Here is a 27,031-nt window from a genome sequence, read left to right as displayed (position 1 = left end):
CAATGTAATTTCCACCATAAGACATATCTTTTCATCCATTTTTAGTTTAATAAAGACACATATTTTAGATATTTCAGAAATATGATAACAATCACATATCTCATACAGAGATCACACTGTCAGCGTGTTGGGAATATTCACATATAGGCTAATTTATACACATAAAAACATGATATTAGAGATAAAAAATCTAATATTTTAAAAGAGAACGAAACATCACGGTTGTTTAAGTCAATAAGCATTAAGCTGTGTCGTCAGCAAGTCGTTTCCAATCATGCCTTTAGTAAGCGCAGTTGGGGGAGAGCAACTGCGCCCGACTGCACCACCTGGCACGGCCGCCTCGCCATCACGAGAGTTTTTTTGCATACGTCAGCATGACATCAGAGCAAATCAAACCACACTATGTTTACACTGAAAATGCAGTAAAAAGACGTGTACTTTAAGTACCCAGATGATACACTTTTTCAAAAGTCAAAACGGAGTGTGGAATGCTGGACACTTCATGCACTCAGTGCACGCGGCTTATCGTACATAGAGGAAGGGACGGAGTTACCTGACTGCGCTGCTGGTCTGACAAAACAATTGTAAATAATGAAGAATGAAGCAGCTAGTGAAACTTCAGTGGATACAGCACCTTACAAATGTAAGTTGAATGCTTTACCATCACCTCACGCTGTGTGGATATGTACGTTGTTTAAGATACAAGTGTTGAACTGAGGTTGGCTAAAGCTAGCGGCAACACATCACATGTGCTTTGATCGTCACTTCTGTCAGCTGTTAAACGGCGAAAGCTTCCGTGTAGTAAAAAAACTTTCCATTTGGGATGAGACTACACTTTGAAAATTCATACACTACATGGCTGTGTGCATAGTATATTTTGTAAGTGCACAGTGTATAGTGTGTCGTTTGGGACGCAGCTTGTTTTGACACGCAGTAAATGTTCTTGGAACAATGGCATCACTTGACGTCACCAACAAACAGTTCTTGAAACTGTCTATAAAAAAAAATAAAAAAAAATGAAATCAAAATTGGAGCTGTGTGGCCTTTTTGGAGTTTTTATAAGCTTTTGAGGTATCTATCTACAGTAGTATATGCTGGTGGTATACTCTTCAAAGCTGATGAAATTATCTTTTACCAGATATACTAATTTAAAATGTACTTTCTCTTCCAGGAAAATAGACAAAAAATTATTGATGACTCAATAAAACAATTGTATCCAGTAAAATACTCTCTAGAATGAGAATGTCCCTCCCACCAATTATAAACGCTACTTTCAAGTCCCCCTGGGAAGTTCCTACTTACAAGTTCAGCGGTCATAATTCTGATGTTGTAATTCTGATGATGTTGTGATTTTGGTCATAATAAAATAGAAGTGTTAGACAATTTCATATGTGTTGCTGTCTCTCTGTTTTCCTCTCTAGTGCAGTTTTGTCACACAAGCCTGGCAGTTCATAACCTACAAAATGAGTACAATTTTCCAGGATGCTTATCACTATTCTTTATAAACAATACACAAAAATGCATACACACTCTGCAGTCAGCATTCACTATTATCGACTAATTGATATTGTGAATTGCTTCACCTCTAAAACAACTTTCCTTTTCAGCTGACATCACCAAGCTTGCACATTTTTTAAATCCTTCCCCACCAACCACCTGTTATATAGAGATCATTCTGAATGAAATTCATTGAATATTATTTGATAGTCACTTTCACACATGAAACCTGTTAAAATTGCAGTAAAATTGTCGGATTGCCTTTTCTGGTAAATGTGCCACATCTGCTATTCAAACATGCAACGCTTTCCATCTTTTAAACGCTTTGCTACCCTTCACCCATCAGCATAAAAATGCCGTTAAACTTGATGATGGAGTTTGCCAGAAATTACTTTTAAACGGCTGCACCAGAAATGGAGGCTTCTAGTTCAAAAACATGGTGGTTGTGTGACTTACTTCTGAATGATTTCATTTCATGTTTTTATACATTTTCTGGCATATGTTTACATTGATGCAGTTGCTTTTGACCCAACAACATCATATTCGACAACTTGGAAGTGATTAACTGTAGAGAACAAAGTGCTATCACTATCATCCGAAGGCAGAGGAGCTACCTGTTGCTCAAAAGCACAGTAATGTATACACGTTAAATGCCATGGAGTAATTGTTTCATCTTGGTCAGAACTTTGTGACTGGCCCCAAAGCAGACTACATCAGCATGTCCTGACCTTGTACATGCTCAAACTGTTACTCTTATGGAACTTTACAGATTCTCATTCCGGGAAATTGCCAGAGGTGATTTGTCAGTATTTATTAAACGGGTCTTGTTCACACATGACCTCTAAATGAAAAAAACATTTTCCAGAAAAGGTTGTACAGTATGTGTAAAGATGACTAACATCCTATTTTACTTGGAAATATGCCACAATATCGAAGTAGGCTAAAATGGGTTGTGAATGCTGTATCATGTTCACTTTAAAGGGATTTTCTAGGTTAAATACAACTTTAGGTCTATCGACAGCATCTGTGGTCTACTGTTGGTTACCAAAGAAAAAAATCAACTTGTCACTCAAATTGTATAAAGAAATATGAATCACATTTACAGTCTAGCTGGCAATAATACAAGAGGGTTTAACAGCAGAAATGTAAAGCTACATTTTTATTATTTGACTGTTGACAAAATCATCCATTTCAGGTGGGACTGCTGGATTAACTTCTGCTTATGTGTTATCAGCATTATTCCTTTGGGTGGACTTTGCCCCATGTAAACGTCAATGCACCTTTTAACTAACATGTTATTAAGCAGAAGAGAAATTATAATAAAACTAACTGCTCTGTATTTTCTTGCTAGACAGATTTGCAAATGTAAAACCTAAATTTAGATTCCATCATCTCAGTAAACATTTACTGTATGTTTACAGCTGCAGAGAAAAGATGCAAGGGCCATTTAACAGTAACATGTATCTACACGTGTGTGTCTTGGTTGTCAATAAATCACCAAGGGGTTTGTTCATGCTTTTACATAACGTGTAAAGATAGTTAAATTATTTCTGAGCATGTGAGTGTTTGTGTGTGTGTGTGTGTGTGTGTGTGTGCGTGTACATGTTTGGGTGGTATACGAGGAAATGTTTTTAGGTTACAAACTGGTAATTACAATGGTATTATGCTATAAATGTGGTGTATGAGGACATTTCTAGTGTCCCCATAATTCAAATTGCTTAAAAAACATACTAAACAATGTTTTTTTGAAAATGTAAAAATGTAGAAAGTTTTTTGTGAGGGTTAGGTTTAGGGGTAGGGGATATAATCTATAGTTTGTACAGTATAAAATCATTATGTCTATGGAGAGTCCTCATAAGGATAGCCGCACCAACATGTGTGTGTGTGTGTGTGTGTGTGTGTGTGTGTGTGTATATACCATAAACACACTACCATTGCACTGTAAGGACACGGTCCTGTTGTACATACTTACTTAAAAGGATAGTTCAACCAAATAAAAATTCTCTCATCATTTACTCACCATCATGCCATCCCAGATGTGTATGACTTTCTTTCTTCTGCTGAACACAAACAAAGATTTTCAAAAGAATATATCAGCTCTGTAGGTCCTTACAATGCAAGTGAATGGTGACCAGAACTCCAAAAGCTCCAAAAAGGAGATAAAGTCAGCATAAAAGTAATCCATAAGACTCCAGTGGTTTAATCAATGTCTTCTGAAGCGATCCAGTTGGCTTTAGGTGAGAACAGACCAAAATGTAACTCCTTTTTCACTTAACATCTTGTCATTGCAGTCTCTTGGCATGATCATGATTTTAAGCTCGATAACCCTTCCTATTGCTTGATGCATTCACAAAGTGCTAGATGGCGAAACAGGAAGTATAATCGAGCTTGAAATCATGATCATCAAGGAGACTGCTGTCAAGATGTACAGTGAAAAAGGAGTTATATTTTGGTCTGTTATCACCTAAAGCCAACTGGATCACTTCAGAAGACATTGATTAAACCACTGCTGTCTTATGAATGGGAGAATCTGGGATGGAATGAGGGTCAGTAAATGATGAGATAATTTTCATTTTTGGGTGAGCTAACCCTTTAATGTGTTTTGCTGTGTTACTGAGATGGTAATAAGCCTTAGTACTAAAGGTGGCGATAGAGTTACCTTTAAATGCCTGCACCATTAAACCAGATGTGTTATTATTCAGCTAGTTAGCTTTAAAAATGTTGACAGTTTAACAAATTTTCTTGCTCAGCAAGATTCTCTTCAAACTGTTGCTCTGCATGACAGTAAAAAAAGCACTGAAAGAAAAAAATGACCATAGCAAAAGACAGTTTACCTAGTGCCTGCTATAGCACGCCTTGTTGCAACACTGAAAATGTGTTGTGTTATGACTTATGTTTGGAACATTTTGGAAAAAAAACGATGCATGAAATCAAGCTTGAAGCTAGCTAGATGCGTTTGCATTCTCGTACTTGTGTTGAGTATATTTTGTGCTTAAGTGAAAGTTGCATTCTAATGGAGAATATATTTTATAGCGAGCAGGCAGGGATCTATCCTGTTTTATAATGGATATGGAGAGACGCACACAGTGTGTGTGTTTACATATGTGTGTGTATTAATGTTCTGTGACAGAAATAGACCCCATCCAGTATTTACAGTTGTTCCTTTCTCTCTGACATTTTGTATTCCACACACATCCAGAAAGGAGAAAACAAGAGATAAATGGAGTCAGAGAACAGAACGACAAGAGAGACAGAGAGAGCGAGAGAGAGAGAGAGGGAAAGAGACAGGAATAGGGACAGTGAGAGAGAGAGAGAGAGAGAGAGAGAGAGAGAGAGAGAGAGAGAGAGAGAGAGAGAGAGAGAGAATGTGCTTGGGAGAATCTCACAAAAACTGTCAAGAACATGTCCCTTAACATGATATTAAAGCACCGCTTCAATTCTCATTCCTGTAAAAGGAAAGAAATAATGGTATACTGTATATTTGAACTGCAAAGTACTTATACATCATGGTAGATTTTTTTTGGTTTAAAATAAAATAAAAAAATATTGTATTACAGGACTTTTTCCTTCTAATAAGAATCATCATTGAGAATACTGAGAATTAGAAAAAATTATATTAGAAGAATTATTTTCTTTATGCAATATATAATTTTATATTTTGTTTTCTTTTGATCTTGGGTTGAAATATGATCTGTACATGTTTTCATGGGATTTACCCATTTATCATTGGAAAAGTGTTTAAAGGAGAACAGAGCAGCAGAGGAATAGAGAGAATATCCATTAACTGAAAGAAATTTACCAATGTACACACACACACACACACACACACACACACACACAAACACACACCTGAGATGCACTTCCATGACATTTCCCTGATCCACTACTGAGAGAGAGAGTGAGAGAGAAAGAGAGAGAGAGTCTTGTTCCCTAAGAGGATGTCTATGACATGTTTTCACCTTTTAAGTGCCTCCAGCTACACGATAAGCCTCTCTCTCTGACTATCTCTCTGTCTCTCTCTCATATACAGTATATACTACAGTCTGCCCTAAAGGAAAAACACGCAAGCAGGGGTCATGGCTAGAAGAGCATGGAATGTATATAGGCTTATAAAGTATGTGTATGTTGATAAAAGTGTTGTTTTGTTCACAGTTGTACACTGTACATTTACAACAGTTTGTTGACTTACACTAAAAATATTAATGAAAGTAATAAGTCACAAACGGTTTTGTGCTAGGGACATGAATGATAGCTCAAATCATCACATTCTCTACAGTTAACAATAGTAATATAGTTCATTATTCTAACACTAATCTGGATACTGTTGGTGCATCAGTATAGAATTGGCGATATATATATATATATATAGTGTATAGTTAGATATTTTAGAGTCAAAACATCAACCTACTAATGATACGAGATGAGAGTGAGCGTTTGCAGTGTGATTCTCAGGTGTAGGTTCTCAGGTGTTTCAGGTGTAGAGGAAGTTAGTTTCTCCCCATGCTGACTGAATGATTAGTGTTAATGATTAGAGTGTACTGTATATCTGATTATGATTTGCACTGCTTGTTTTTTTGATGACTGAAGCAACTCATTTATGAACATAAATAATAAAAAGCATACTCCTGAATAATGCATTTTCTTGCTCTTGTTGTGAGTTTGTTTGTGAGGCGATTGTTTGTTTTGAGGTGGTTCTTGGCTCACAAGTTTGTTTGTTCGAAGAATCCCTCTCAGAAGAATGGATGTGCCATCTGGCCACACACACACAAACACACACACACTCACGACACATTAAAGAGAGAGAGTAAGAAGAGGGATGTTAGATCGTGTTGTATCAGACAGCTGCAGTACAACGTGCCGTTATGAATTAGTCTTTTCTCTTGCGCCCTGTCCATCCCACTGCGATTCAACTTTAGTTGGGGGCCCTGAACAGTTTGGCCACATCTGTGTGAGTGTGTGTATGCAAGTGTGTTTGTTTGTGCATGTAGCAATGTTCTGATTAAAAACAAAACTTTAACGAAAACTCAAATGAAAACTCAATGAAAAAATGTTTGTAAACTGAAAAAAAAAAAAAAAAAAACATCATTAGAAAAACTTAAACTAATTAATTTGTTTTGAAGTCAATTTGTTTAATTTTGTGAGCTATGAAAGAGCAACCTCTGAGGAGCTTTGATGCCCTGAGGGGAAAATCAGCAAAACCCCTTAAAGAAAATCGTGGAGTATGCACATGGCATATGCATCTCAGAGCTGCTGTCGGTCTCTCTGACTCTGTCTGTCTGTCTGTCTGTCCCTTTATATTAACCAAATCATTGACTGCGCAGACACAAGAGGCTGTATTTAGGTGCAGCATATGTTGCTTTATCACTCATGACTCCAGTTGCACTGATAAGGAGATTGTGTATAGAGTCTGAGAACAGAGCGGACTCTTTGAACAGTTTTTGAAGCCTGTTTACTCGTTCAAACAGTAATACAAGATGAAGTACTTACTATAGTGAAGATGTTTAACCTCAAAGAGAGACTGTCAATTTATTTAGACTGTCTTCATGCCATTATAAAATGCCCTTTTAAGTCATGCTGTTGCCTTCAAGTTATTTTAGAATGATCACATTTAAGAGTTGAATGTATGAACATGTCCATTTGAATGCAGCAAAGGTCAAAATAGCACAGAAGTATTCCCTGGAAGATTTCAGAACAGGCGACTGTAGTACGTCAGCTACACTCTTCATACTCACCTCAGGAGATAAAGCTGAAAACAGACCTCTAATGTTCTCAACATTACAATAAACCACACTGATACCAAATACATGTTATTACAGTACATAACAACTCAGACCACAAACATACAGTGTGACCAGTGTAGTCTGATTCATGAACTACACTGTTAACCCTTACTGTAGTTTCTAGGGTAAATAACTGTAAAATGACCAGTAAATTACTATAATATAATAATACAGTATTTAACTGTAATATGCATTGCATCATGGGTAATTTCAGTGACGTCACTCATTAATAGCAGTAAATTACTTTTTATCAAATTAATACAGTACCAAACTGTAACTAAATACAGCAAATTACTGTATTATATGGGCACGAAACCCACAACGTCTTTTCCTGAGGGGTTTACATCTTTCGGTGTTCATACTCTTTTTTTTAAATTCATAAATGGCACTAATTATTTGCATTAACGCACATAGGCAGACTGTTTGATCTCGGAGCATTTCTAGAGGAAAAATGTGCCGTCAGCGCTTCCGCTTTCAGCGTTTATTATGGAGTACACACAGAGACAACTGCAGGTAAGTTTAACGATGAAACTTGCCTCTATAGTATTCAAAATTCTAACGTTTGGTATTGGTAATAAGATAAACTGTATATTTGTAATGATAATGGTAAACTTCTTGGCTTTGTCTCTCTCTCTCTCGGCCTCCCTTTACCCCCGACAGTAGGAGACAAACTTTACCTCAGGTACAAGCCCTGACGCCCCGCAAAGCTGTCTGAGGGAAAGTTGCAGCTTTGAGCAGAGTAGAGTGCCACGGAATCCGAGTGGAAAACATTAAATTAAGGAAGTACAAACAGTAATTAGACGGTACATTTTTATAGAAAAAGAAGAGAACTGGAATGTTATCGAAATTATAAAGTTTACTTTGTCTTTGGGGCTACTCACAGAGGACGCGTTCTTTCTTTCCATCTGCGTTTTTTTTAAATGTTGGTACTCGTCTAGCTGTTTTTTTTCTTGCATCGTGAGTGTTGTGTTTATAAGACGGTGCTTCAGTTGAAAGCAGGTCAACCTTTTAAAATGCGTCTCGAGACCCGTGTTTCGCTGCTTTTTCTTGCGTCGTGAGAGTTGCGTTTTTAAGACAGTGCGTAACCTCAAAAGCAGTTCAACATTTGAGACCCACGCGTTCACTATAGATGAAGTTACTGTTTACAAACAAACGCTCTGCTCCGCCCCTTCCGGGTCCTTTTGGTAGCCCAGAAAAGAACTGCTGTCTATAGGCGCTTCGCTCAAATTGCGCTGAAACTGCCCAAAAAGTGCTGTTTTGGGGGTTGAAAAACCCCATTTCCCACAGATTATTGGAGATTAGGGCTTCTTTAAATTTCCACCAGATCATTGCATCAGGAAAAAACTCAGGATTTTACATAAATGATGATACTTCACAGGTCACTGTCATTGTTATCATGTCTACTCTATTAGACACAATTGACTGGTGTTACGGTTCAACTGGTTTTCATGTTAACTGGTGACCTTCTTCCATTTTACATCACATGTGAACGACCGGCCGCAGATTCGTCGATTCCGAAAATCATGCTTCTGACTCAATATTTTGCTCTCCATTAAATGTAAACTTACTACATGATGCTGGCATCATTGTAGAGAATAAAATAAGTGGTATTATTAGATCAAATGGCAGAAGTATGCAAGATTAAAAAAAATTATAATAACCGAGGTAGGAGATTCAAACTCAGCCATCAATAATATGATCAGCATGACACCATTGCGCACTATTCATTTGAGCTACTAGACAGCAACAATTTAAGGGGGCATCTTTGTATTCACATGAGTGTGTGTTCGGTGTGAAATGGTGCATATAATCCAGCAGTGTGTCCATGTTAACTTGTGCCTCAGATTACAAGATGATGGTCTTGTCCGATTATGACACTGTATGAAATATGAACGTCATTTTCCTAAATATTACGCGATATCATAAAATCAGTCAGTAATTGAATGAACAAACTTCCAACATTAATAAAGCCATACTGATAACGGCTGTTATTAAAGGAATAGTTCACCCAAAAAGATCAATATTTAAGTCAATTTAACTATAAATCTCACATTATTCTTAATTTTATTTATTTATTTTTTTTTTATTTTTATTTTTTTTGGTGATTGCATTCTTCGTGCATATTGTCACCTACTGGTTGGGGCTGGTCAAAGGTGGATATTTATAGAAAAAATGGACTTAAATATTGATCAGTTTCTCACCCACCTATCATATCACTTCTGAAGACATGGATTAAACCCCTGGATTTGTCTGGATTACTTTTATGCTGCCTTTATGTGCTTTTTGGATATAACTTCTGGTCACCATTCACTTGCATTGAATGGACCTACAGAGCTGAGATATTTTTCTAAAAATCTTTGTGTTCTGCAGAAGAAAGAAAGTCATAGACATGTAGGATGGCATGAGAGTATGAGTAAAAGATGAGATAATTTTACTTTTTGAGCGAACTATCCTTTTAATGTTTTACTGTATAGAATTACTGTATGTCATGATCCAGTTCCCCTATTCCTGTCATGCTCCAATATTAAAAACGAATGTGTTTTCTTTACTATTAATAATAAATTGTATATAATAATAATAATAACAATAATAATAATAAAATATAAAGAAATAATAAGTATGCAGTATTTACAGTTAGTTACTCTACAATTTATATTTTTACAGTAATATACCTCAGCTACCAATAACAGTAATCGGTAAATTAATGTACACAACAATTGCAGCTTACCATTATCAGGTTTTGCCAACAGCGTTGCCAGTATGTTACTGTAGAAAACCAACGGTAAGCTCTAACAGTGTAATATATAACATTCAAACATCTGACTCACTGACTGCACACTGTGTAGTTAAAGATTCACAAGAGAGTTATGTTGTAGTAAATGGTATTTTAAATAAAATAGGGATGCACCGTTACAAAGTTTGTGTGCCGATACGATATCCAATTATTTACAATAACACTGATACTGAACCTTATTTTCAATATTTCTAAATGTCTTCCATGTTTCAGAGAAACTGGTCTCAGTTATAAACAAAACATAAAACAAAAAACACATTATTAACTCACATAAATATTCTTAACTCACATTAACCGAATTCTGAATTGTCTCTTGTTCGGTTCACATTAATTTGGTAAGATTTCTTAATTCTTCAACGGTTTTTAACTCACAATAACTGAATTCTGAATGATGAAGCTTGCCCCTTTTTCGCTGAAGCAGCCTCCACTTCGTCATATTCCTTGCTGTGTCAAGCTTTAATGTGAGTAATTAAATTAGTTGTGTTAAAATTTTTAACTGTAGTTCCACCACGTTGCTAATTGTCCAAACATTTATAAGCCCCCTTTTAACAGGAAATAATCGGCCCTGATCATTGGCTGCTTTCGGCAGATGTCAGATAGTGCAGATAATTGCTTTTATTGGCTAATGCTGATGTTTGGCAGATACATTGGTATATCTCTAAAAAAATATAAATTAGAATATGTTACAAAAAAATTTTTTTTTTATTATTTAGTGTAGCTCTGAACAATTTAAGGGGGATGGGGGTACAGGGGGGTTATCTGCTGCAAAAACTGAAAAATACTGCACAATATATAAAAAAAATATTTTAAAAACTATTTTCTACAGCCAGTGCATAACGAAGACTAAGTTTAAATCTCCTTCAGAGAGGAGTCACATGATACTTGTTAAATCTGTCTCTCTCCTTCACTCTTTTTTTAGGATCCTCATTATCTGTGTTTGAGTGTATGTATGTTTGTAAAAGGGTCTGTATCACAGATATCAGACGCTAAGTGTGACAGAAAGAATGAAGCGTGTGTGTAAGGCAAACCACAGAGAACGTAAACATGCATGGGAGCATATATCTTGGAAAGTTTATCTCCAAATGAGAAAAATGGGATGTGGAAGAGGGTATTTATGTGTGCCTGTGATAAAGAGCGAGTGTGAGCAAGAGAGATAGAGGGGGGTGATAGTGAGAGGGGTAGCCATGTCTACCGTCACCAAATGAAAAGGTAACCTAATGTACAGCCCATAATACTAGTACTATTTTGTGCTGCATTCACACAAACAAAAACAAGCACGCACTGTCACCTCCTGCTCGCCCAATGACCATTATCCCTGAGCAGCAGGTGATGTAATCAGCAAATGGAGAGAGCAAAATGAAAGCTATTCGATCCCTCAACCATACTGATCCAGAGAGTAAGAGAGAGAGAAATCTGAAAAGAGGTTGGGCAGTTGGGCAAAAACAAAACAAAACTGGAACTAGTAAAATAAGAAATTGAGAGACAGAGATATAATTTTGCTCAGTTGCACAGTTGCTTTGTTATAAAAATCATTCTCAATGCCTTCATTTGTAGAGCTCTGCCACTCAAAAATGCTTCAGAAACAGTGAGCATATTTCAAACTTTGAAGGAATATTCCTATTCACTTTCACTGCATTTTTCTGTAAAATGAAATTGAAAGGTGACTGATGAGGATATACACTTATACACATGAACTAAGTCACAACGACTCCAGCAGATGTAGAGACCAGACTTTCACTCCCTTGTACTCCAAGGTTGATCATGCTTGGTAAGATCTCTATTACACGATTAAGTGATGTTAAAAGGATAGTTCACCTAAAAATAAAAATTTTGTTATCCTTAATTCACAATCACAGCTCTCAGTGTCTAACATTCTGCCTAACATCTCCTTCCTATGGAGGAAAGAAGGTCAAATAAGTTTTGAACAACAAGGGTAAGTAAATGTTGACAGAATTGTAATTTTTGGGTGAACTATACCTTTGGGGGCAGTGTGGCTCAACGGTTGAGGCTCTGAATTACTGACCAGAAGGTCAGGGGTTGAAGCTCCAACACCGCATAGATGCCACTGTTGGGCCCTTGAGCAAGGCCCTTGACCCTATCTGCTCCAGGGGTGCCATATCATGGCTGACCCTGCGCTCTTGACTCTGATATGTGAAAAAAATAATTTCACTGTATATGTTCAAAATGTATAATGTGTGACAAAAAAATAAAGGCTTCTTCTTCTTAACCTAATGAGAGATGCTTCAATGTCTATACACGGATACTGAGTTACTAACAACATATTTGAAATGTCTTAGCAAGGTTAAACCTACACACACACAAATACATATACTGTATATTAAATTATTTTTCTTTCTTTTTTAGGGGATTCCATTCTCTGCAGCAGAAAATGGATGCTGGCAATTGAAGTCCCTGTGACTGACCTACCAGACATAACCTCTACATTTGGCATTCTCTTTGGTTACTATTATGTGTTTAACATAGAGTACCAAGTGGAAGCAGCCACTACTTTGGAGTTCACTCAGAGGTAAGATCTGAATTATGCCATAATATTAAGTAATATTAAGTCTTTTACAAGGTAATTTATATTTATAGAGGTGAGTAGGGGGAACATCCCATCATTCTTATGAACCAATAATGGAATATTTCAGCCAAAAATTACAATTCTATCCTAATTTAGTCGTCTTTTTGTCTGTCAAAGCTATATGACTTACTTTCTGCCATGGAACACAAAAGAAAAATGTAAAGACTGTGCTAGTTCTTCTTTTCTATGCATTTACATTGAATGGGTACTGAAAATTTCAAGCTTCAAAAATTATGCTTAAGCACCATAAAAGTAGTCCATACAACCGATGTACTATATTCAAAGTCTTCTGAAGCCATACAATAGCTTTGTTTGAGAAACAGACCAAAATCTAAGTGGTTATTTACTGAAAATCTTAACATCTGCCCAAGCTCACATTATCTCGTTCAGAAATGTCCAATTTTTTTTAATTAAAGGAATATTCTGGGTTCGATACATGTTAAGCTCAATCAACAGCATTTGTGGCATAACGTTGTTTACCAAAAAAAAAAAAAAAATAAATAAAAATAACTGTTAAAAAATTAGGTTTCAGTTATGCACTTACAATGGAAGTCAATAAGGACAATTTTTGGAGGGTTTAAAGGCAGAAATGTGAAGCTGATAATTTTATAAAAGCATTTACATTAATTCTTCTGTTAAAACTTGTGTATTATTAGACCTGTACATTGTTAAAAATGTTATTGTTGTTTTTTTACGGTTGTTTTAGGGTAAATGCCGTTATGTTGTCATGGCAATGAAGTTGTGTAAATGCTGTTACGTTGTCATGGCAATGAAGTTGTATAATTGGATATAACTTTAAAGGTTCGAAAGCGATTTTCACACTAGAATTCATGTTAACACACATATTGTTTACATCTTGTGTCTATACCTTTGAAACAGTGAGTATTTTAATGTTTATGGATTGACCCCATTCACTTCCATCTGTAACCTGGATTTTCAAATGTTTTAAAGAAAAGTAGGGATGAGTTGAAATTAACTTTTGAGGTAATCAACATTATGCCACAACTGCTGTTGACTGAGATAAACTTGTATTCAACCCAGAATATTACTTTCATGTTTATTTCAAAGAAAAAGTTGTTCTGATTCACGGAACCAGTGTGAATGGTTCATTCACAAATCGGACTTTTATGATACTTTTGTGTTCTTTTTAAAGCTTCACTATCACTATCCTCTGTATTGAAAGGAGCAAAATTCCGCTAAACTTCACTTTTTGCATTCAAGAACGAAAGCAGTACAGGTTTGGAATTACATGAGGGTCAGTAAATATTGACTATGTGAATCTTCAAAAAGAGAGTGTGTTGTGCTTGGTTATACAAATTTTATATAACTATTTTACATTTATATAACTATAGAGCTGTATGAAATAATGTTTTTAAGTTTAAGATAAAAATTTATCAATCTTGCTCAAGGTAAAAATTGTATTGTAAGGATGACAATGCTTACATGTCTGTTTCATTATTGAACATAGTCATTGTTTATTCACTAGCAATTTTGAAATACAGTAATTTTATAATCTGTACATATTGTTTTACAGTACATAGCTGGAGAAATTGACCAGCCAATGATAGTATATTTTACAGTATATTTATTGTATTACAGTACATTACTTGAGAAAATTACTGAACATTTACCAGTAAAAATTATATTATACTGTAAATTAATTTACAGTAAGATTAATCTTACTGCATGTAAATATCAATACAGTATTGTTACTGTAATTTCAAATTACAGTAAATTAATGGCGAACTGCAGTTTTTTACAGTGTAACCTTTTCTCTGTAAAGTTATATAGAACTTTGCCATGATGATGTAATGCCGTAACCCCCTAAGAAATTGCCATTTAAACAACTTTACAGCTCAAATAATACACAAGTTCTAACAGAAGAATTAAAGAAGCTAAGTGCTTTTTTTTTTCAATTATTAGTTTTACATTTTTGCCTTAAATGCTCCAAAAATTGGCCACATTCACTTCCATTGTAAGTGCATCACTGTAACCTCGATTTTTGCTTTCGAGGAGGGACATGTCAGACACATTTTATAGGTAATCAACATTATGCCACAAAAGCTGTTGTGTCCATTGAGCTTAACTTGTATTGAACCTGGAACACTACTTTAAACCAAAAACATTAAACAAAACAAATTAATTTCAAACTAGATTTTAACATGTTCTGATGAAAATGTGAGTGAAAATATCAAGGACAAAAACTCAAAAACATTGGTTGTAAAAATTTTATGTGACCATGCTGGAACAATTAAGACAGTATGACATATTGATCAGACTTCCTTACAACCTCATCAAATTAATTATAGCATCTACTCCAATTAAGATTCTTTGTCTTCATCATAGGTCTGATCACTTAGTAAAGTAATAGCACAGCTCTCCTCAACAAGTCGACTGATTTGAGGTATCATTCATGTCTGTAGCACAAACAGCAAAAAAGTATGAGAAATAGTAAGAGTAATGGTTGCCATAGCAAATATCACTCATAAACATGTGTAAGGGAAAAAAAAATACCATTCAAATGTTGCATAAGAGCAATCAATATGAACAAACCCCTTTGAGAAATTGTTTTCCTCATAAAAATAAAACTTAAACTTAAGGAATGGAAGCATCAGTTAAGCTGCAATTTAATAGCTGTTAATGGAGACAAAATTTGCTTCTCAGAACAGCAATTGTTGATTTACTAACAGGACAGGATTTCTCCTATTTATTTAGGGTGTCAGTCATCTCTGGGGTTTAGCTGCTAAGCTATGTTGCCCATTCCAATTAAAACAGAGATGTGCAGCACAAAATGAAGCTAGTTGGTGACAGAAGCTGTTGAGAGAAAAAAATAAATAAAAATGAAACCTAAATGACAAATAACTGAACTGGAAAAGACTTTCTATAGGAAAAGGAAAATGTTGACTTCCCTTGGGACACGTGTATGTTTATGTGTGTGAGATCAGTCTTGCTATTGTCTTGTCATCTGTGGCTCTTAACAGAGTCTGAAACACACTGAAGATCCAGCGACAACCTCAACACCACGTTCAGAGAGGCACTTACCCTTCCACATGACCTACACACACACTTTATTCTTAGTACGGTGTGTGGTTGATTCTGTCTGTGAGATGCCACTTTGCCGTCTTATCTGCTCATGTCTGAACTTTGAGAGCGTCTGTCAATCATCTTTCTATTGAGCCTTTCAGCAAAAACACCACAATTGGCCACAACGAGACAAATAAATAAGAAAAACAAATAATTTCCATATGAATGTTTGTCATGAGAATTAACTAAATGCAAAAAGTGCAGAAGATTTCTGGCCTGTTTAAGCCACTGGGGTTTAGATGACAATGACTGAAACATCTTTAAAGTCACCATCAAATCAAAACTGACAGATAGAATAATGGATCAAATCAAGTCCAGATGTATAAAATCAAGTCCTGTCCTAAATTTTTTGTTGAAAATCCGGTTTCATTGAAATACAGTATGTCACATTACGTAAGCGAAGTAATGGTTGGGAATGCAGTTTCATGTTAACATTAAACATTTATTACACAAGTTAATATATATAACATATATTTACTTATGTTTTTATATGCAAATTAATGGTGAATTAATCATTGTCTTAACATCTTATTAAACTGTTCTAGTGTCCAGGTGTTCAACAGTAGTTGTTTTTGTGGTAAGGAGTAAAACTACATTCCAGCAAACCTGAGAACAGTTTCTAAGAAAGAGTGATTTTATTGTTAGTGTTTATTGTAAATTCTGCTTGGTCAAAACATACCTCATTGAATCTTTCTATTAGAAATAAACATGTAATTGATACAGGGAACTGACACTGAATGTGTTTTCTCCCCAATTTGGAATGCCCAATGCGCTCTAAGTCCTCGTGGTGGCGTAGTGACACCTCAATCCGGGGGGCGGAGGACGAATCTCAGTTGCCTCCGCGTCTGAGACCGTCAATCCATGCATCTTATCACGTGGCTTGTTGAGCACGTTACCGCGGAGATGTAGCGCGTGTGGAAGCCCATGCTATACACCGCAGCATCCATGCACAACTCACCTCGCGCCCCACCGAGAGCGAGAACCACATTATAGCGACCACGAGGAGGTTAACCCAACATGACTCTAACCTCCCTAGCAACCGGGCCAATTTGGTTGCTTAGGTGACCTGGCTGGAGTCACTCAGCACGCCCTGGATTTGAACTCGTGACTCCAGGGGTGGTAGGAATGTGTTTTTTCTTAAAATGCTAACACTGTGTCTTCTAGCACAGAGACTGTAAATTGGTATTGTGTAGGACTTAATTTGGAGACAATGATGAAAAGTAATACCATGTACAATCCCATAACAAAAGCAGAGAAGAAAAACACAATTGTAGTGTCTTTGGAGACTGACAGATCTATTACATACCACATTAAAACATGAAGTGTTACTCTCCCCCATAAGCACATTAGTAATTGCACATCACTTGAATTCAATATTAGCGCGGCAAGTGGCGTTAGTGGTCGACAACCCTGAACATCTGCTTCACATTACACCCCTTAATAACAAGTTCTTCCTTGTCTTGATTTATTTGAGACATGTCCTATACTGTATTTTCAAATTACTTCATGTTTCTTCATCACTTTCTTGTGTAATAAGTGTAATCAGTCCTGCTATCTAATAACCGCACAAAACAAATCTACTGTAAGGAATTAAATTGGGATTTTGTTCGTAAGGGAACCCAAAAATCTGACTGTGATTTAGGTGCCCTTTGCATGATATTCTAAATTGTTCCAGCCCAATTTAACTCCTGTTAACATGGTATAAATGGTACTGTAAAATCTGGTTGACACCTTTCTACCATCACACGGTATATAGTATGTCATACCACCTAAACCTACTTTAAATGTTAAATTAACCTTACTGGCAAATTACAATCATTTTCAAGATTCACTCCTGCTTCCAACAAATACTTTTTGTCACTGAGCAAACACATAATAACAAAGTCGAATGAAATACAAGGAAAAGCTTGCACAAGTGTATAAGGCAAAATAGCTCTCAAAAAGTCATTTCGAGGCAGGCAGTGTTGGCGTGTGTCCCGCTTGCTAACCTCTTGGTGAGCCTAGGTCACCGAGCTGGTATTATTTCAATCACTCTGAGGCTCTTTCCCTTTGTCCCCCCCCTTTGCTCTGTCTCTCTCTCTCTCTCTCTCTCTCTCTCTCTCTCTCTCTCTCTCTCTCTCTCTCTCTCTCTCTTCGTCCCATAATCCCTGCTCCCTATCCCTCCATTAAATAAATTGTGTTGTAATAATCCCCTTGGCTGTGTGCTCCTCATATTGGTGGACTTTTTGATTACCCCACTTTCAGTCCATCCAGGGCACTTGATAATTCCCACTTTATCTTCACAAAATTAGAGCACAGGGGATGGGGCAGGTGGTCAGTCTTGCAGTGGCCCCCAAGCTGACCTCTTACTTAGACAATTTTTTCCAAAAAGTCACTAATTATAGATATTTAGATATTTGTTGTGTTATTGAAGGACAGTGCATACCATTCATGTACTGCTAAAAACACGCGTGATTTTTAGTGCTTCCTTAAGACCAACTAGTTACTGCATGTGATTTGTGCATTGGACTGTGATATGTGTAGGTGAGTAGGTGGGTATGGGATGTTGGTCTGACTCGTCTCATTCTCAAATAAATCATGTGTTGGATACGATTGCAAACCTGCGAGACCCAAACAAATCAATAGAGACACGCACCAAACAATCAAGTGCAATCAAAACCTGCAGAGAGCATCAGACACAGTCATTTGAGCTGTAAGTAAAGTGTGTGTGTGTGTGTGTGTGTGTGTGTGTGTGTGTGTGTGTTTGTGAGTGTGTGTAATGTATTGTACATTATCATTTCAAGTGAACTGCAACAGTTCTGTTCTTTGACAAATGACTTGTCCTTCAAGAATTAGACTAGCAGTTCTCTCCTTCCACAGAATTTCAGCTGTTTTATTATATACTGTTAATAATATTATGATTCAAAAGGTGTAAACAGGTGCTTGCTTGTCTTGTGTAGTCATACTTTTGACAATCAGCATAAAGTCTGGTCCACTAAACAGCTTATTCTTAGATAGGAAGAGATTGTCTGACTGACATGTAAAGCGACTGACCACATAGGTTTTGTTTTAACCTGCCATTTAGAGGCAGGGAAATATTAAATGGATAATACCAAAATAATAAACCAGTGTGGGGGGAAAAAAGCTCTGTTCCAAAACTTGGTAAGCTGCCTACCTAGACAGCATTTTAAAACATTATAGGCAAGCTCCCAATATGAAGGCCACTGCAAAAGGCAGGCAGCAACATTCTTCTGATTTCTAAAACACCTTTTTTTGGCTAAATTCTTAGGCAGCATCACATGTATCCTTGCCGGAGAAGCGAGACGGTAATTCCAGAATGCATTGTGACACGTGCCATGGGAAAATAAATCATCCAAGATGGTGAATGAAGACAACAGAGATGCTGATTCCAAATAAATGGTCAATTCAAAATGTACTTTTTACCCAGTATTTGAGAACTCTGTATTTTTTTTTTTTGCTTGTAAATTATCAAGTTGTTATTTTAACATGTTAACGTTACTTATGAGTCACTTATAAGGTTCCATTTCAGTTATGATGCTACCTTTGAACGTTGCTGCCAATTAACGCAGTATAGACAGCATAGCAGCTCAATAGGTTTTGGGACAGAGCTAAAGCGAGAAAGCATTACTCTGAATTATCCCTTTAACTTTATTAAACATTATATGCAATTATCAGTTTATTGTTTAATTCAGTCACAGACATCAGAAAACAGCTCACACACATCACTTTGACAACACCTCATACTGTACAACACATTTCTGCTGTAAAAAACAACAACCCTGTGAAGGACAGATGAAGAAAATGATGTAAAAGTGTGACAAAAGAACATTTTATCCATAGAACAATACTACACTGTAGCTCTACAATGAAAACCACAGGCTTTCTCTGTCTCTACCTGTAGAACTGAAGGAAACCATCAAACTCTAATGTGCATTCTTTATTCTAAAGCTGCTCCACTTTACTATAATGAATTCAGCTAGATCTGAAGAAAAGAGAGAGAGAGAAATAAACCAGGGAGAGAATACTTCCTTCATATTTTCTGTGGTGGAGGTAAGTCCCTTTTGGGAGACGTATGGCTGCTTATGCAGGATGAATAAAAGGCTGGAAATAGAAGTTTCTGAGAGAATGACTAAGAGAGAAGAATGTGAGAAGAGAGAGAGACAGAGACAAAGAGAGATAAATAGAATGATGAGACGGGCTACTGAGGTACTGTAGAATTAATTGACAGACACATCAGACCTAATGATTCCTCACTTCCAATGTGAGTTAAGACCAGGGATGTGCATTAAAGTCAATAAGTCTATTTTCATTTTATGTTGAATTTTACAGTGCCTTTAGGATTTAAAAAAGGCACTTTTGAGGACCCCAAAACTAAAACACACCTCTTAAAGGGATAGTTCACCCAAAAATAAAAAAATGCTCTCATCATTTACTTACCCTCGTGCCATTCCAGATGTGTAGGACTTTTTTTTTCTGCTGAATACAAACAAAGCTTTTGAAGCTCCAAAATGCATAAAGGCAGCATAAAAGTTATCCATACGACTCCAGTGGTTAAATCCATGTCTTCAGAAGCGATGTCATAGGTATTTGTGAGAAACAAATCAATATTTAAGTCCATTTTTATCATAAATTCTCCTCTCTGCCTAGTAGGTGGTGAACGAAGAATGCAAATTGCCAAAAACAAAAGAAGAAGAATGTGAAAGTAGAGATTGATAGTAAAAAGGACATAAATATTGATTGTTTCTCACCCACACCTATTTTATACACCTTCATTTCAGAAGACATGGATTTAACCACTGGAGTCGTATGGATTACTTTTATGCTGCCTTTATTTACATTTTGGAGCTTCAAAATTTTGGTACCCATTCACTTGCATTGTATGGATCTACAGAGCTGAAATATTACTCGAAAAATATTTGTTTGTGTTCAGCAGAAGAAAGAAAGTCATACACATTTTGTGGTGAACTATCCCTTTAAGCATCTTCTAGCTGTCAAATTTAAAAAGTTTCAAAATCTGGTGGATAAAGCTGCCATCATAACACAAGACCCCACCAAGCCAACGTCTTATGGTTCTGCTGATTAAACTGTACTCTGATTAAACATTTCTCTCTTGACGTCATTGCTTCTCTTTTAACATTTTGTCCTCCCAGTTTTTTCCTTTGAGCGTGAAGCAGAACGTTCTAGAAAAAGCTATTCCATCTTAACTGAGGTGTTCCTCTGTGGAATAAAAGGCTCAATTAAGGCTGGATAAAATAAATACAAGATAAGAAAAATACAGAGAGGAACTGCTCTGCTTTAGAGTTGGAAATGAGACTATAGATTGGATTATGGTGCCATGTTTAATCCTTATTTGCTCTCAGAAAACACCCACCCTCTCTCTTCTTGTTGTTCTACACCACTCATATTATACAATATCTGACATGAGACAATATAGCCTGAAGCCACCAGTCATGGCCACAATGCTTTTAAAAATGTACTGTTATTACTTTCATAATTAATTATATTAGCATTAATTTGTGCATTAATTAATTATATTAGCATTACACTGTAATGTAAAGTGCTACAGATAATTCTCATTATCGTAATTCTCATTATCCTCAACAGTGATATTCATGAAGTTAATACTGTATTTTTTTAAAATATAAATTACTGTAATGCAATGATTTTTAAAAATCAGCATATATTAAAGATAGTACAACACATACTACCATAATGCACACATACATTACAATTTAAATAATTATTTTTCTCACATTACAGTAGAGAAAGAGATTTTGTTTTGTTTTTTCTGCATTTCGGTAACAAGAAATAGAGGGTGCTTAATTATCATAACAACAATTTTTACAATGCAATAAATAAAAAATACTATGGTCTTTAAATAAGCTTATTTTTCCTTTTGTCAGGGAATGTAGGCAGGACCCTTATGCAGAGGTAAAAAATAGGGAATTTATTAAAACAAAAACAAACACAAACTAACCCATAGGGGAAAAAAGGTAATCCAGGCTGGGGCAGATGTAATACGGGAACCAGGACTGACCGGACCGAACAGGAACACGGCTGATAAACAGGACCGACATGAATGAGGCCAACAAACAAGACCGATTGGAACACACAAGACTGGAAACAAGACGAACTGGCACTTGACATCAAACACAAGGAGACTAAAATAGGGAGAGAAATCAAACAGGTTAACAAGACAGGGCAGGTGTGACTATTAAACTAATAATGGGCAAACAAGTAGGCGGGGTATGACGTAAGACAGAGAGACACGTGGCGATACAGAAACAAAACAAGCCATATGCTCTCACAAGACAACAAAACACCCAAATGGCATGAACTCACATCGCTAAGACAATAAGGCAATATACGCCCATGCTAACTGACAAGCAAGATAAGAGAATGCGTAGCAATGGCAAACAAAGCGATGCCACGCATTCTCACACTAAATGAAACCTGAGCATACATCACGAGGCAAACGCCATGCGATGCACGCAACAGGCGACAAAAATTAGACAGGAGATCTGTGCGAGAGTCCGGCCACACACAAACCCGAAATCTCAGACCGAAGTGACCGAACCTCAGCACAATGTGAAGACAGCTCGCGACCTGGGCGCGCAGCGTGTGTTCACAAGACACAGACATAAACTATTGATGACGCTTTTATCCAAAGCAGTGCCCTTATTACAGGGACAATCCCCCTGGAGCAACCTGGAGTTAAGTGCCTTGCTCAAGGACACAATGGTAGTGGCATTTGGGAATTGAACCAACAACCTTTTGCTTACCAGTTCAGTGCTTTAGTCCACTACACCATGAGTGTGAGTGTCCGGACCCCAACACAGACCGAAACTGAACCAGACAGGAAGTCAGGACCCAGACACCATACTCCAGATACGACACAAGACAGACCAAAGAGCGCAAGGCAGGGAATACAACCGAAACCGAGCGCTCACACAAAGACAGACAACGAAACAAGACAGACATGGGACGATGATGCCATGGTCCTTTCAGACAAAAACCCAGACTGACAGAGAGACAGGACTGTGACACCTTTAAGCAAAATATATTATATTTTTAGATATGACTTGGATGTTTTCTTGACAGGTTTCGTGAAATTCACCTAGTTACTGTATGAACTTGTTACCACAAAAGTGGCATCTGGACCCATAGGTGCTTCACTGGGACTATTGGAACCACTTTCTATAAGTCAATTCAAAAATCTGCAGCTCACAGCTTAGATGCACTGCTCTCTGACATTTCAATTACTGCTGTGTCTCTTATAAAGTATGTGCAAGAGAGCGCACTGTGTGTAGTGGATCTCACTCATTATAGCCAGAGAGTATCTGATCTGTGCTGATCTGCTGCCTGTGACCTGTGGAAGGTTGAAGGCATCCATCAAATGACTAAATTACAGTGATACAGATAATTCTGTGCATACGGATAGATGGAGACATGGAGGATTTTAATTGCCGGTTCCATAATCACGGACACACTGGGTTTAAGTGCAGCTGAAACAGAGGTTCATTTTTATGCATATGGTAAAACACTAATTACATGGCCATTATGCAACAGCAGACATAAGCCACCCTGACAAAAATTTAAATATAAAAAACTTCCATTATTAGTCTTTTTTTAAAGCCACTTTCTACAAAGGCCAGTTATAAGAGGTGGCTGGGGCAAATCTCTCTCTGCTCAATGACTCTGAAACAGATACAGCAACTCAAGTCTTTTAAGAGCATGACAAGATAAATATATGGTTGATGACACTCTGCACAGAAGAGGATTTTGGAAGTGAGGGTAAGTGTATGGTGTAAAGAATGGAATGATGTCATAGACTAGAAGAAGGTACCAGATAATCTCTGTTACAAAACCTAGTGATCTGCCTACCTAGAGTGCGTTTTTAGGCATCATAGGTGCACTCCCAACATAAAGGTTTTTCCAAAAGTTAGGCATCAACTTTATGCTGCATTATAAAATCAGTCTGGGCTAATTCTAAAGCAGCATAACTTAGATCCTTCACAGTTACAGCAATCCCAGGATGCACTATGAATTATTTTTTTGGTGGAGCAAAAATAAACAAAATGACTGACCATATTATGCAAATTTAAGTTACCCAATATTAACTTCTTGGTTAACTGTATCATATTGTATAAAAGCAATATCACACTTGCTATCTGTTGCGTGTCATTATCTTAGAAACATGCTAACATGACACAGTATATTGGAATATACTGTACTGCAGTCTTGTGAGATCATACACAGTTTTGTGACATGTCGGCAGGAGACTGCAAGGGAGCTCACTAGGTTTTGGAATAGAGCTATAGAATGTATTGGGTCAATGAATCATGTTGTGCTGTCCTTTATCCTCTATAATGTGTGTTGTGGTGTGCGACCTTGTAGTGGTAATTACAGAGGTATATGCGGGAGGAGATTAGGCCTGTAATCAGTGCTGGAAATTCACTCTATTGTGTTCAGAGGGAGTGAAACTCAGATACTATTACTTTATCTGTTCCACAGCAACAATGTGTTGGGTCTCGAGAATACCAGCATGACTAAGAGATCTGTAATCCAAGATGTTTAAAGGAATAGCCTAATTCCCCCAAAAATAAACATTCTGCCATTTTTTACTCACCTTTATGTCATTCAAAACCTTTTTTCCACTGAACACCAAAGGAGAATTTTGAAGAATCTTCAGAAAGTTCTGGTCCATGCAAGGACATTTTATATTGACCATGTTTGTCATCAGTGTTGGGTTAATACCTTTAAAAAAGTAATCCACTACAAATTACAAATTATTTCTCATATTGCTTTACTAATCACTTCATTGAAAAAGTAATCAAATTACTAATTTCTTTACTTTTAAGTTACTTTCTAAAACAAATTCAAATAATGTTATACACAAGTCATACACTCAGTACCTCACATTTTTCCTTCACAATGACTCGTTACGGGGCAATAATTTATGTATTCTACATAAATAATATATTTGAAATAAGAATAACCCTATAATGCACTTAAATGTAATTAAATTAAAGTCAGTAACAGTAATCTGATTACAATCATTTAAAATATAATGAATTACACTACTTTTTGGACTAAAATGTTATTATATTGCAGTCATTTGTAATTGGATTGCACTCAACATATCTGTCATGCTCCAAAAAGAACCAAAAGAACCATAAAGGTAGTGAATACAACTTGTGCACTATATTCCAAGTCTTCTTAAGCAATGCACTGATAACAAAGATTAGAACCAATGGTGTTTTGGCTTCAATAAACTTCAAACCTGCTGTGATGTTTTGAGGCACAATTTTTAAATCTGAACAAATTATATTTTTGGTCTGTTCCACACATAAAGGTAATGTATGTCTTCAGAAGACTTGGAATATAATGCATACATTGTCTGGATTATATTTAAAGTGTTTTATCGTCCTTTTTAGAGCTTGGCAGATGTGGTCACATTGAACTGTTGTTGTATGGAAAAGATCTGTGTAAAGATCTACAAAATTTCTCCTTTTGTGTCCCATTGAAAATACACACGAGTGTGAGTGCATAAAAAACAGAATTTTTATTTTAAAGGTGCTGTAAGCGATGTTTTCATGGAAAAGTATGCCAAAAAATGTTGTACTCCCTGAAAGATTTCACTGAAATGTGTTGTGAGATATCTGACCTGTCTCTGTGACAGTACTAAACTCTGTAAACAGCAAACAAAAATGTGTCCGCCGGCCACGGTCTTTGATGTTTCTGCCTGTCAATCTTTTTGGGTGTTCTCACAATATTGTAGTTGCAGCGAATTATTGTGGCTTAATGCCATCCTTTAAAGAAATAGTTCACCCAAAAATAAAAAGTCTATCATCATTTCCTTACCCTCATGCCATCCCATATGTGTATGACTTTCTTTCTTCTGCTGAACACAAATGAAGATTTGTAGAAAAATATTTCAGCTCTGTTGTCCATACAAAGTGAATGGGTACCAAAACTTTGAGGCTCCAAAAGCACATAAAGGCAGCGTATGACTCCAGTGGTTAAATCCATATCTTGATAAGTGTTAGTGAAAAATAGATCCATATTTAAGTCCTTTTTTTACTATCAATCTCTACTTTCACTTTGACATTCTTCTTCTTTTGCTTTTGGCGATTCACATTCTTTGTGCATATCGCCACCTACTGGGCATGGAGGAGAATTTATAGTAAAAAAGGACTTAAATATTGACCTGTTTCTCACCCACACTTATCATATTGTTTCTGAAGATACGGATTTAACCGCTGGAGTCTTATGGATTACTTTTATGCTGCCTTTTGTGCTTTTTGAAACTACAAAATGTTGGTACCCATTCACTTGCATTGTGAAGACCTACAGAGCTGAAATCTTCTTCTAAAAATCTTCATTTGTGTTCTGCAGAATAAAGAAAGTCATATACATGGCATAAGTCATGGCATTAGGTTAGTAAATGACGAAATAATTGTCCTTTTTGGGGTGAACTATCCCTTTAAAACAGTCTCTCAGAATATTTAGCGAAATATTTGAGTGAAATGTGGAATAATGCATCATCTCAACCCCTTACAAAGTTGAAAACACCAACATACAGGGTCTACTGGATACTTTGTTGTCAAGAAAAGAATAAACGTCCTCTCTCTGCACACACACACACACACACACACGTAGCAACCCAGGATGAAACAGCCTCTTATTATATCAGTCTCTTCCCACACTACCTTTCATATCCTCCAACAACACAGTTACAATCTCATAATGTCGAGGATAATAAAAGCATATTCTTAGAATCAATAAGTAAACAAGGCAAACAGCATCATCTCTCCGGAGGGGGTTGGGATAGTTGTTAACCCTGCACTCTGTCTCTCACATGTTAGCCAACTGATTTATGAATGTAAATGGTTTGTAAATTTAACACAATCACCCATGGCAGTCAGCTCTAGTCAATATGCATTTAGCCGAAACAACCGTAATTGCTTTTTCATAATTTGCTTGAGAATCATAAAAAAAAGATAAGACAATCTTTGAATTTGCATAGCAAAAAATATTTGTGTTTAAAATCAAATGTTCACAAACCTATGTGTATATACAAATCTACTTGTACAAGCAGAACATATCAAATCTATACAGTCAATGTCATCCCCAAGGACACCTCTTAATAAAGAGAGAGTTTCTGGATTTCATGTAAAATTTAAGCAGCTAATGCACTTCCACTGTCAGCTATGAGAGATGGTGGCTGTAAAATACAAACAAAACAAAGAAGCAAAAAGATACAGAAAAACAATAATATTAAAATTTACC

At 36.5% G+C, this 27,031-nt stretch overlaps 1 protein-coding gene across 1 annotated transcript in view; it reads right to left on the bottom strand.

Annotated features, from left to right (window-relative positions):
- The window catches only part of hcn4 (hyperpolarization activated cyclic nucleotide-gated potassium channel 4), a 136,986-nt gene that overhangs the window by 108,781 nt on the left and 1,174 nt on the right, over positions 1 to 27,031 (bottom strand). The gene's annotated exons all lie outside the window — the stretch shown is intronic.

Source organism: Myxocyprinus asiaticus, chromosome 18, assembly GCF_019703515.2.
Source record: "Myxocyprinus asiaticus isolate MX2 ecotype Aquarium Trade chromosome 18, UBuf_Myxa_2, whole genome shotgun sequence".
NCBI classification, from domain to species: Eukaryota; Metazoa; Chordata; class Actinopteri; order Cypriniformes; family Catostomidae; genus Myxocyprinus; species Myxocyprinus asiaticus.
This window is presented reverse-complemented; position numbering and strand designations above follow the sequence as displayed.